General features: G+C 43.6%; 1 long non-coding RNA gene across 2 annotated transcripts; it reads left to right on the forward strand.

Moving 5' to 3' along the window:
* Positions 1 to 3,197: 3,197 nt before the first annotated feature.
* On the forward strand, positions 3,198 to 5,263 carry LOC146809141 (uncharacterized). 2 transcript variants are annotated; one of them, XR_014966337.1, is made up of 4 exons: positions 3,198 to 3,309; positions 3,914 to 3,980; positions 4,170 to 4,262; positions 5,055 to 5,263. It is a non-coding gene; the product is annotated as an uncharacterized LOC146809141 (long non-coding RNA). The 2 variants fall into 2 exon arrangements; XR_014966336.1 differs by lacking the exon at positions 4,170 to 4,262.
* Positions 5,264 to 9,733: the final 4,470 nt, after the last annotated feature.

A 9,733-nucleotide genomic window follows, 5' to 3' on the forward strand; every position in this document is an offset into this window, starting at 1 on the left:
TCCTATCAAAGAACTATTTCCTCCATGATTCCAATTGGTATCACCAAATTCAAGGCACAGCGATGGGCTCCAGATTTGCTCCCGCTTACGCCGGACTCTTTATGGGCTGGTTTAAGCGGGAGCATGCCTGGGGTCGCCATGCAGCAACATGGATGGAACATATAATTTTCTGGGGCAGGTACATTGATGATGTTGTTATACTCTGGGATGGACCTGCCCCTGAACTCCTGTTGTATTATGATTATCTTAATGACAATCCGTTTAATGTAAGGTTCACCATCAATTACAATACGGAGGAAATTGATTTTTTGGATGTGACTTTTTTTATACAAGATAATTACATCCAGAGTCGTACACATAGAAAGACCACGGCTTGTAACTCTATGTTGCACTTTCAGAGCTCACATCCACAACATGTAATTTCAAACATCCCCTACAGGGAGATGATCCGCATGAGACGGAACTGTAGCACAGAGGAGACCTTTTTTTTCCAATCTCAAGGAGACAGAAAAGTGCTTTTTGGAGAGAGGATATTCCAAACAGATACTGAGTAACGCACACAAAAAAGTGATGGAGGTTTCAAGAGCAGATACTTTATTAGTGAAACCCAGTACGAAGAGTAGAAAAGCCACTATCTCTTTTAGTACACAATTTAATAATCAAAGTAGTAGGGTGTATAACATCCTTAGAAAACATTGGCATCTATTGGCAGATATACCAAGTCTACAGGAAGTTTTAGATAAGAAACCAAAGGTAACTTATAGAAGAGGACAACATTTGAGAGATATGCTATGTCCTAGTTACATCCAAACCCCTAAAAAGCAAACTTGGCTTACCTCTACTGTGACTGGATTTTACACATGTAGAGACTTTAGTGTCTGTAAAATAGGCAGAAATAAAACTAAAGATTTTTGTTATAACACCAAAGGCAAGTATATTATTGAACATCTAATAAACTGTAATTCTAAGTATATAGTATACATATTAGGCTGCCCTTGTGATAAGATCTACGTGGGCAGTACTAAGAGATCTTTGAAGATAAGAATACAGGAACATGTACGAGCACTCCGCAATGGGGACCTTAGATATCCCCTTACGTTCCACATGCAGGAAACCCACACAAGTGATGAGGAACTTTGGTTTATAGGGATAGATCATGTCCCGGTCCACCCTAGAGGCGGAGATAGGGAATTAGCCTTAAGAAAAAGGGAAGCAGGCTGGATATGTAAATTAAGAAGTGTTGAATTGGGTCATAATAGTGACGATGAAATGCACTATTTCTTGTAAGAAATGGACCCTACCCTGCTGATAATGTTCACACATCAAGGTTGTTATTATCTTTATCATGAGTTAATATCTAGGCTTATACTGCTGGTCTCTTATAGATCTTTATAACTTTTTTGGCTTTTTGTTATATATATGATTATAGGGAATCTGGTGGTCTAATGTCCCGATTATAAACAAACGAATGATAATACCAATGTTTGTCTACATCGATCTATTATTTCCCTGTTATTAGAGAAAAAAACTCCTTGATGGTTTGCTTCACTTCTAACAAGCATGGGATCATGCTTGTAACACACCTTGACTTTCCCCTGCTTGAATAATGACCCTCATTTTTGTACATGCTGTTACTGTTCATTGAAATATGATTACTAATTAGTGACCCCTTAACTGTGATTTTATCATCTTTCACTCTTTGTTTGCTTGGATGATAACACTGGTTATACCACATCTGTAATGTTATTATTTATCCTTTTTATCTTATTTGTGTATTATTTTTTTTTTGGCCATATTTTCTGTTTTTCTTCTCAGTCTCTATCTTCCCATAAGATATGGGGTTAATTAATTCATCTACTGGGACTAGAAGATTTTCGGAATAAGAAAGGGGCTTTTAAGATATGTGATGAGCCCTTCTCTTACAATATATGGAGCCTTGAGGAACCTCTAGGAGCTCTCCATGTTCTAATCTGGTATATAAATAATATACAGGTAACATGACTGAACTGACTACATTATTTTGCTGCCGTCTTTCTATCATTGGAAATCCCTGGTGTTTTGGAAATTGGCTACTGAGGGAGGTGTGTGTCCTGTTCTTTCTCAACGTACTCACTATGGGTCTGTAGTTTATCAATAAAGATACTGCCATGACTTATGGTCATATGGAGATTATGGCTGCCATCATGCCGATCTTCAAGTTATATCTGTATGGAAAATATATAAGATCATTATGTAGACCAGGCCAAGATGTCCGCCACATATTTTTTATGGAGTGTTGGTATGAATGAGACAGTGGGAATATCCGTAAAATACATAATACTCATACAATGAGTTGACTACGTGATCCTGTCTTTAGTATGTATCCCATGCGTGACCCTATGAAATTAGGGGGGGTAATATATATATATAACTCGGCTTATCAAGACTAATGATAGGATCCGATTAAGCGTTGAGCATAAGCCATATGACATATAATGTTGGCGATTGGGTTTCTTTTCATCTCACGTATATCTGGCTCCAAAAATATTTAATAGAGAAGAGCCTACACATTGCTTGCATATTTTAAGATGGTCGCTTTTGAACGTGATGAATCATTTGATCTGGATCGGAAATAGTAGTATAGAGAGGAGCTTCGACCTCAGTGGTGAAATTAAATATAGGTCGGATAATTGAGACCGTGGTAAAGTTTCGATAAGGATAAGAGCTTTAAGTCACACATATATTTAATTCTGCTCACTGGGCTCTCGTCTTACCATCTCATTGAAGTATGGCCTTAAATCCCTTAATAGAGCATAAGCCATACATATACATAATGTTAGCTATTGGGCTTCCTTTTTATTTTTTCACGTATATTTGGCTCCAAAAAATATATAATAGAACAGAGCCTATATAAATCTTGCACACTCTAAGATGGCCGCTCTTTTACATGATGCATCATGTGATCTGAAGTGGACACACATTGCGTATTCTATACAGTTGATTTCGATCACTTAAAGATAAGAGTTTTAATCACATATATACACAATACTGCTTACTGGGCTCTCGTACTTTTGTCCTACTTATATATGGCTTGAAAATCTCCTAATAGAGAAAAACTCGGTTAACGCTTGTACACTCAAAGATGGCTGCCCGGCTTACATGACGTATCATGTGACCTTGAGTGCAGGTACACCGCGAAGCCCACACAGGTACTTCGACTTCAGTGGCTTCCCCGTATTATTTAACCGGGATGAACAGCTCATGGACTCATCCTGACTGGAGGAAAACTTGCTGCTGTTTATCATCACCGATCGTGATTACTAGATTACGGTAGGCGCCACCATGGGGGAGCGATGTCTGTGACTTTTAAGGTTACTTCTCTACATTGGGTCAGATTTGATTTCCCGAATGCTAGAGTATATGCTGCTTAAATATATACTCTTTCCATACTGTCACCACGAGGTAGCGTGGCTATTTACACTTAAGGTTCATCCCTGGTTTTAGGGTTAGATTATATTTTCCCGATTATTATGGGTTATGTTGCATAAATTTATACTCTGCCCACGTTTATTCCAATGGGCACATTGAATTTCACAATTGGGATGTATATAGACTGCTCTTGTTCGTCTCAACCTCTCTTCCTGTCTCGGACAAGATTATACCGCCTGACACGATGAGCACATTCTGCATAAAGACGTATTAATTGTAAGATATGTATTAAACATTAAATATAGGAGACATGCAAGTTGTTAGTTTTTCCGTTTATTATTTTTTCTCTTTCTTCCTTCTGTTTATTATCTCCTTGACCTAACGCAGCTTAGAGCCATGCGGGCAGGGGAGACACATATAAAAAACATTGATAGTAGCTATATTCGTTTTGTGAGACTACTTCTTCACAATCTATATTTCCACCTCCCTCCCCCCTCTTTTCTAGATCGTTTTTGCTCTACCTGGAAGGAGATTGTTATCATTCATCCTTAATATCCGGACTTGGTTTATAGGTAAGAGCTCTTAATGGGCATTGAGCATTGAGGGCACTAATGAATCGGTCTGTTGGTATAACCCTGTAAGTCCTGGGCTATATTATCTACATCTCATGAATTTCATGGGTCCCACTTGCCATTATTTCTGTCGTACTGGGGACTACCTATTAGAGGCACTGAACATATACTGTGTTATTTATATCCCAGATATTCCTGGTTGGGGTTTTGACCTAAAGGACATCATCTTCGGTATATCCTTCACTATTTATGGAGGTTCATTGATTCCCATCGCACTCAACGGTAGGTATACATTCTACCAGGTTGCTCTTTGATTAAGTGGTATCGTTCATTTAACATGTTCTGAGTATGACGTGGCCAAATACCACTAGGATATGTTCCAGACATTGTTCTGGACATCTTGAACGTATTAGATCCCATATAACATAGAATAGGGTCTCTCTATACCTCTAACATGTTGTTTTATGTTTGAGGGGAGCTATGAATATAAGGGACATTTACCTCCTGAACTAGATCACAGTGTTCTTTTGTACACCTACCTTCTCATTTGTCTTTTCGTTGTTTTTCTGACTCCTTCTTCTCTCCACATTATGTAGCAGTAATTTCTTATTCTTGTTATGAAAGGAATCTGAATGCAATCTAACACTGACCTTCTGTAATCTCTGTCACTACAAGTACCTTAGAAATATTAATAGGTATATGCTAGTATAATAAATAACTTGGAAATTATATAATGAAATTTTATGCTTTCTTCTCTCAGTCCTGAGAGATACTATTGGCCCCTATCAAATGTATAGAAAAATTGTTTGTAAAAAATTTTTGTAAAAAAACTATTATCCAAAACATGTTGCTTAGATTCTTATCTTGAACATGTGATGTCGCAAACTTGAAGAAAAAAATATTATTTGTCATCTGTCTGTAAGTTGTAGTACATGTGGTGCATAAATGGTTAAGGCTTTATCTAGTATGATATGACATTGCCTTCCATAGACTATGACTCTTATCACTCGATGTTTGATGTGTTTTTATGTTGTAAGTATTTTTATATATGTATATATATGTATTTTTTAACAGCCCTGAAGAAGTCCTGTATCAGGATGAAACGCGTCGGCTGTGTTGTGTTCCTAACATGAAAATGGAATAAAGAGATGATATCAAGGAACTCTCTCTTTCTTATTGATTGGACTTGGACTATATAGTTGTCCTAACTGACCTGATTGACTTAGTGTGGGGCACCTGTGCTTTTGTTTTAATTGTTTGAGTTCCTGTAGGAACAAGCATTGTAACGGTGGGTGCTGTTCGGTGTGCACATACACCCTTGATAAAATTTGCAAGGGATTAAAAATTGGGAGTAATTGAGGGTTAGGTGCTGACGGTGAGAAGGTTCCACTGTTATTTTCTTTTGTTTGTACCACACAATGAAGGCTCTGGTCACAACAGCCTGGGTATGTGAGTCTCCCCTAAGTCATCTGCACATACTCAACACATATGTACAGCAAGTGGCACAGTGGACCCAGTTGCTCCTATACCAATGATGCCCACACCTGTAGGTCCTGTGGTGATGCGCACAAAGTCAGGGAAATAGAAAAATTGGACAATGGGAAGCACATCATATGTGCATGGGTGCAAGCCACAGATGTGACCATGCAAATAAAATGTTCACAGAGATGTCCACAAATTTTTGATCATGACACACCCAGTTGGCTGCAAAGGAGGACATGGATACCGACTAGAATAGGATACATATCTCATGGACCACATGGAGTACCTCTCATGAACACCTCACTGTTCAACATTGGAAACCAAGCGTTACAGGTGAAAGGGCATGCTCAACATCATCAACCTAATGTACAGCTAAATCAAGTTCACAAGGATAAAGAAAAGAGCTTTAATCAGCATATGAAAATGTAAACGTCCATTCAAACAAAAGGCCAATGGCCAGTCGTTTATCAAATGACAAGGAGTGAACTTTAGTGACAACTGTCACACGTTGCTTGCCTGCACTGGTAAGGACAGGGGACATCCCCTTGGAGGCCATACATGGGGGCAGGCCAGGCACCGCAGGGACAAGATCAGGGCGCATCAGAAGGAGGCAGTGAAAGGGTGGTGGATGCAGGAGAGTCACTTGCAACTGAAGAGGAGTTGACTGAAGTGGTGGGTGCAGTCACAACTGTGGGGCACAAGTCAGATGGGGTGGGTGCCGGCACAACTTCAGTGGGCAGGTCAGATGGAGTGGATTTGGTCCCCACCTTAGTGCCCAAGTCAGACGGGGTGGTCGTGGACTCCACTGCAGTGCCTAAATCCATGTGAGCGGAATGGGGTGCAGGTGAGGTCGGCAGGACAGAGGGGGGGGACATGGTCCACACATCAGTGGCACTAACCGTCTGACCGGGTGTGGATGAGCAAGTGGTAGGGGGAAAGGCCTCAGAATTTTGGGGATGGTGTATCTGTGGGTGGGGGAATCCGGGGCAGGGGAACCTCTGGAGTGGTGGCCTGGGGGATGGAGGACGGAGACTTCGCCATGGAGCTGCGTGACGGCGGTGGGGCCTTGCTCTTCCGGCACCGGGGGACTTGCGGGTGGGGGCCTCAGTCTGTCTGCGCTTGGGGGAGGGTGTCCGGGTGTGAGGGGCACTCCCTTCTGTGTGTGGGGACTTCCTCTTCCCCTTGTAATCTGGATCTGCTGGATCGGTGGGGAAGAGGCCAAGGTCACAGAGGAAGAGCTTCTGTGGAGATGGGGTTGCAGCCAGTGAGGCAAGGGAAGGGGGCTGGGAGGGAGAGGTTTCGGAGGACTGCGGAGTGGTTGTGGATGACTGTGTGTGTGTCTGCAAACCATCCCCTGTGAGTGTGGTATCAGTCCCCTGTGCTTGCTTGTGTGCATGTCTAGCCCTTGGTTTGGGTGTTTGTGTGCTGCCCGTGTCTGTGGCTTTGTGAGAATGTGCAGGTGTGTGTGTGCTTGGGACAGGTAGGCTGCTAGGAATCGTGGGTGGTGCAGGGGTAGGAGGGGAGCGGGACTGTTGGAGGAGGGACACTGCTGCCGTCAGGGAGGAGGCCACCGACTGATTGGTCCTCTGTAGGGGAGACATGCCCGATGAAATGCCCTCCATGAACGACACCAGTTGCGTCAACAGACTGGTGTGTGCATGGAGGACACTCAGCATCGATGTCTGCCCTACATGGATCTGTCTAAGTAAGTTCACATGCTTCTCACTCAGGGCAGCAGGGGACACAGGGGCAGGGGGTGCAGTGTCTGGCACAAAGGAGACATGCTCCCGAACACAGGAGCCTCCACGGACCTCTGGGATGGAAGCGGATGGGAGGGTGGTGATGGTGGTGGTGGGGGCGGTGGCGGGGACAGCCTCACTAGCTGGAGTTTGGTGGCTGCTGACACCCGCCTCCACAAGGGAGTCATCCTCAGAGCTGCTGTGGCCCTCAGCTGGGGTGGATGGTGCTGACGCCTCCTCGGTGTGGCTCCACTCGCCCTCAGTGCCACTGGGTGCCCCAGACTCCTCTCCTTCTGTCCCTGTCAGGCTCTGTGGCTCCTCCTGGTCCGTGGAGCTGTCCCCTCCTGTGGCCGTGGATGTATCTGGATAGGAATAGGAAGAAAGAGAACAACATCAGTCACCTGCACTGACTGCACACACCACAGTGAGTACATCACATCACAGGACAAGCCCTGGCATCATCAGCTGAACACTGCTCAAAGTGCCAAAAGCCAATTGTCATTCTCAACATCAACCATGGCACACATATCCCTCCTTGACTTGCACCCATATGCCTGTTGCATGTTGGATGCTAATACCCCAATGTCCCGACATGCACCACCCACACCTTAGTTGGACATGCAAGTGAACATGTAGGAATATGTCACTATACACATAGCACATCTCTTGCCTCTGACTCAGTGCAGGTGTCCGGATGAAGGGATGAGCAGAGACTCATTTCACATGCTTGTGATGCATGCCAGCAACACCCACTATGATGTTCTCATGTCCTGATAGTCAATGCCACAATGGGGTGCATGGTGCACACTTGAACACAAGCAGGATCACTCATAGCAAGTTAAATGCCATGGCACTGGCATGCCTGGAAAGTCAGTCAACACTGTCCCCTGTCACAGGGGCAGGGCATCCAGAACAACAACAGTATGCACTGTGTCACAATCATAGCTCAGGGGTAAAGCAAACTTGCCCATTCCCTGCAAACAACATATCCAGGACCCAGAAGACCCCACATCATGCAAATCAGACATATGAGTCTCTGCGAACACAACTCCCTGTACATTAGCACATCACAGTCTGCTGTGCATGTAAACCAGCTGTCTAAAGTATACAGTTGCATACACCATTGTGCGCTGTCAGATGATCACACACCTATATGTCACACAGGCCTTGTCTCTCACAGTCACATCTCAGATGTCCTGCTGACCCTCAAAATCATGGACACCCCAGTTGTATGTAACAGGAAACCACACTATAATGACACAGAGGCAGACACCTGAAGGTACATGTCACTAAGCTCAACATGTAAGTTGATTCACAGTAGAGGGATTACAGAGTGTATCTAAATGCCCTTGAGGAGGCATGACTGCCTAGGTCTACGTGAAACAGTGTTTGGCCCTGGACAGTAGTCATGTGACTAAGCAAGTGTGACATACTTTATATACATACTCCTGAGGCCCACAAATTGGAGTCCCCTGCTGCATGGGTTTGTTTGAAATACCCCAGCCACATGTGGCGAATCAGACCAGCAATTGGAACACATATTAAGGGCACACACAGATCACATGTCAGATCCCAGGCATTGGGTAAACAATTGACCCACCCATGAATCACACAACAGAGTCACGGGAACAGATGCTGTCTGGAAGTTGAAGCATAGCTGACTGCAGGGACACAGTGCCCTAGTGACACAAGCAACAGACTGTAGGGGCCACACCTGTGGAACAGATGAGGAGGGTGCATCACACAATTGAGGGACCTGAGTATTGGACTACAAGACCTACGTAATGTGGAAGTGTGACCAGGCCAAAAGACTGCAATTAGCATGTCAGACATAGTCAAGTCAAGTGAAAGGCACTCCGAAGAGTCCCATGACGCTTGCAGCGACTCTGGTCGAGACAGAAGGGAAGAATTACTGATCAAACAGCCATGTCTTCAGATTCTTCCGGAAACAGCTGTGAACAGGAGTGGATCGTAGATATACAGGCATTTTATTCCAGGAGGACGGCCCTAAATACGAGAAAGATCTACCACCTTGTCTCGTTGTATTTATTCTGAAAGGGGTGAGCAAAGACATAGTACTAGACCTAAGTGTCCTCTGAGGCTTATACCAGCAAAGCATTTAAGACCAATATTGTGGGCTTTTCCCATACAGATGTTTACGCGTGAAGCAGAGGACTTTAAAGCGAATTTGTTTTCTCACCGGAAGACAGTGAAAAGCTCTCAAGCATGGAGCGGAAGATGTTCTATATGGCAGATTCAGGATCATTTTAGCCGCAGTATTTTGTAAGATCTGCAGCTTATTTAATAACATTTCATTTATGGACTGCAGAAGTGCATTACCATAGTCCATTCGATTAGTAATAAGACCCTGAATCAGTGGTTTTCTAGCCTCCAAGGGAATCCATTTAAAAACTTTCCGCAAAGTACGCATTATTCAAAAGCATGAACTGACAATAGGATTTATTTGGGCTTTCATGGACAATTGATTGTCCATGTAAAAACCCAAATTGCGGAACACCTCCTTGGGGTGCA

This window comes from Triturus cristatus, chromosome 7, assembly GCF_964204655.1.
Source record: "Triturus cristatus chromosome 7, aTriCri1.1, whole genome shotgun sequence".
Taxonomy (NCBI): domain Eukaryota; kingdom Metazoa; phylum Chordata; class Amphibia; order Caudata; family Salamandridae; genus Triturus; species Triturus cristatus.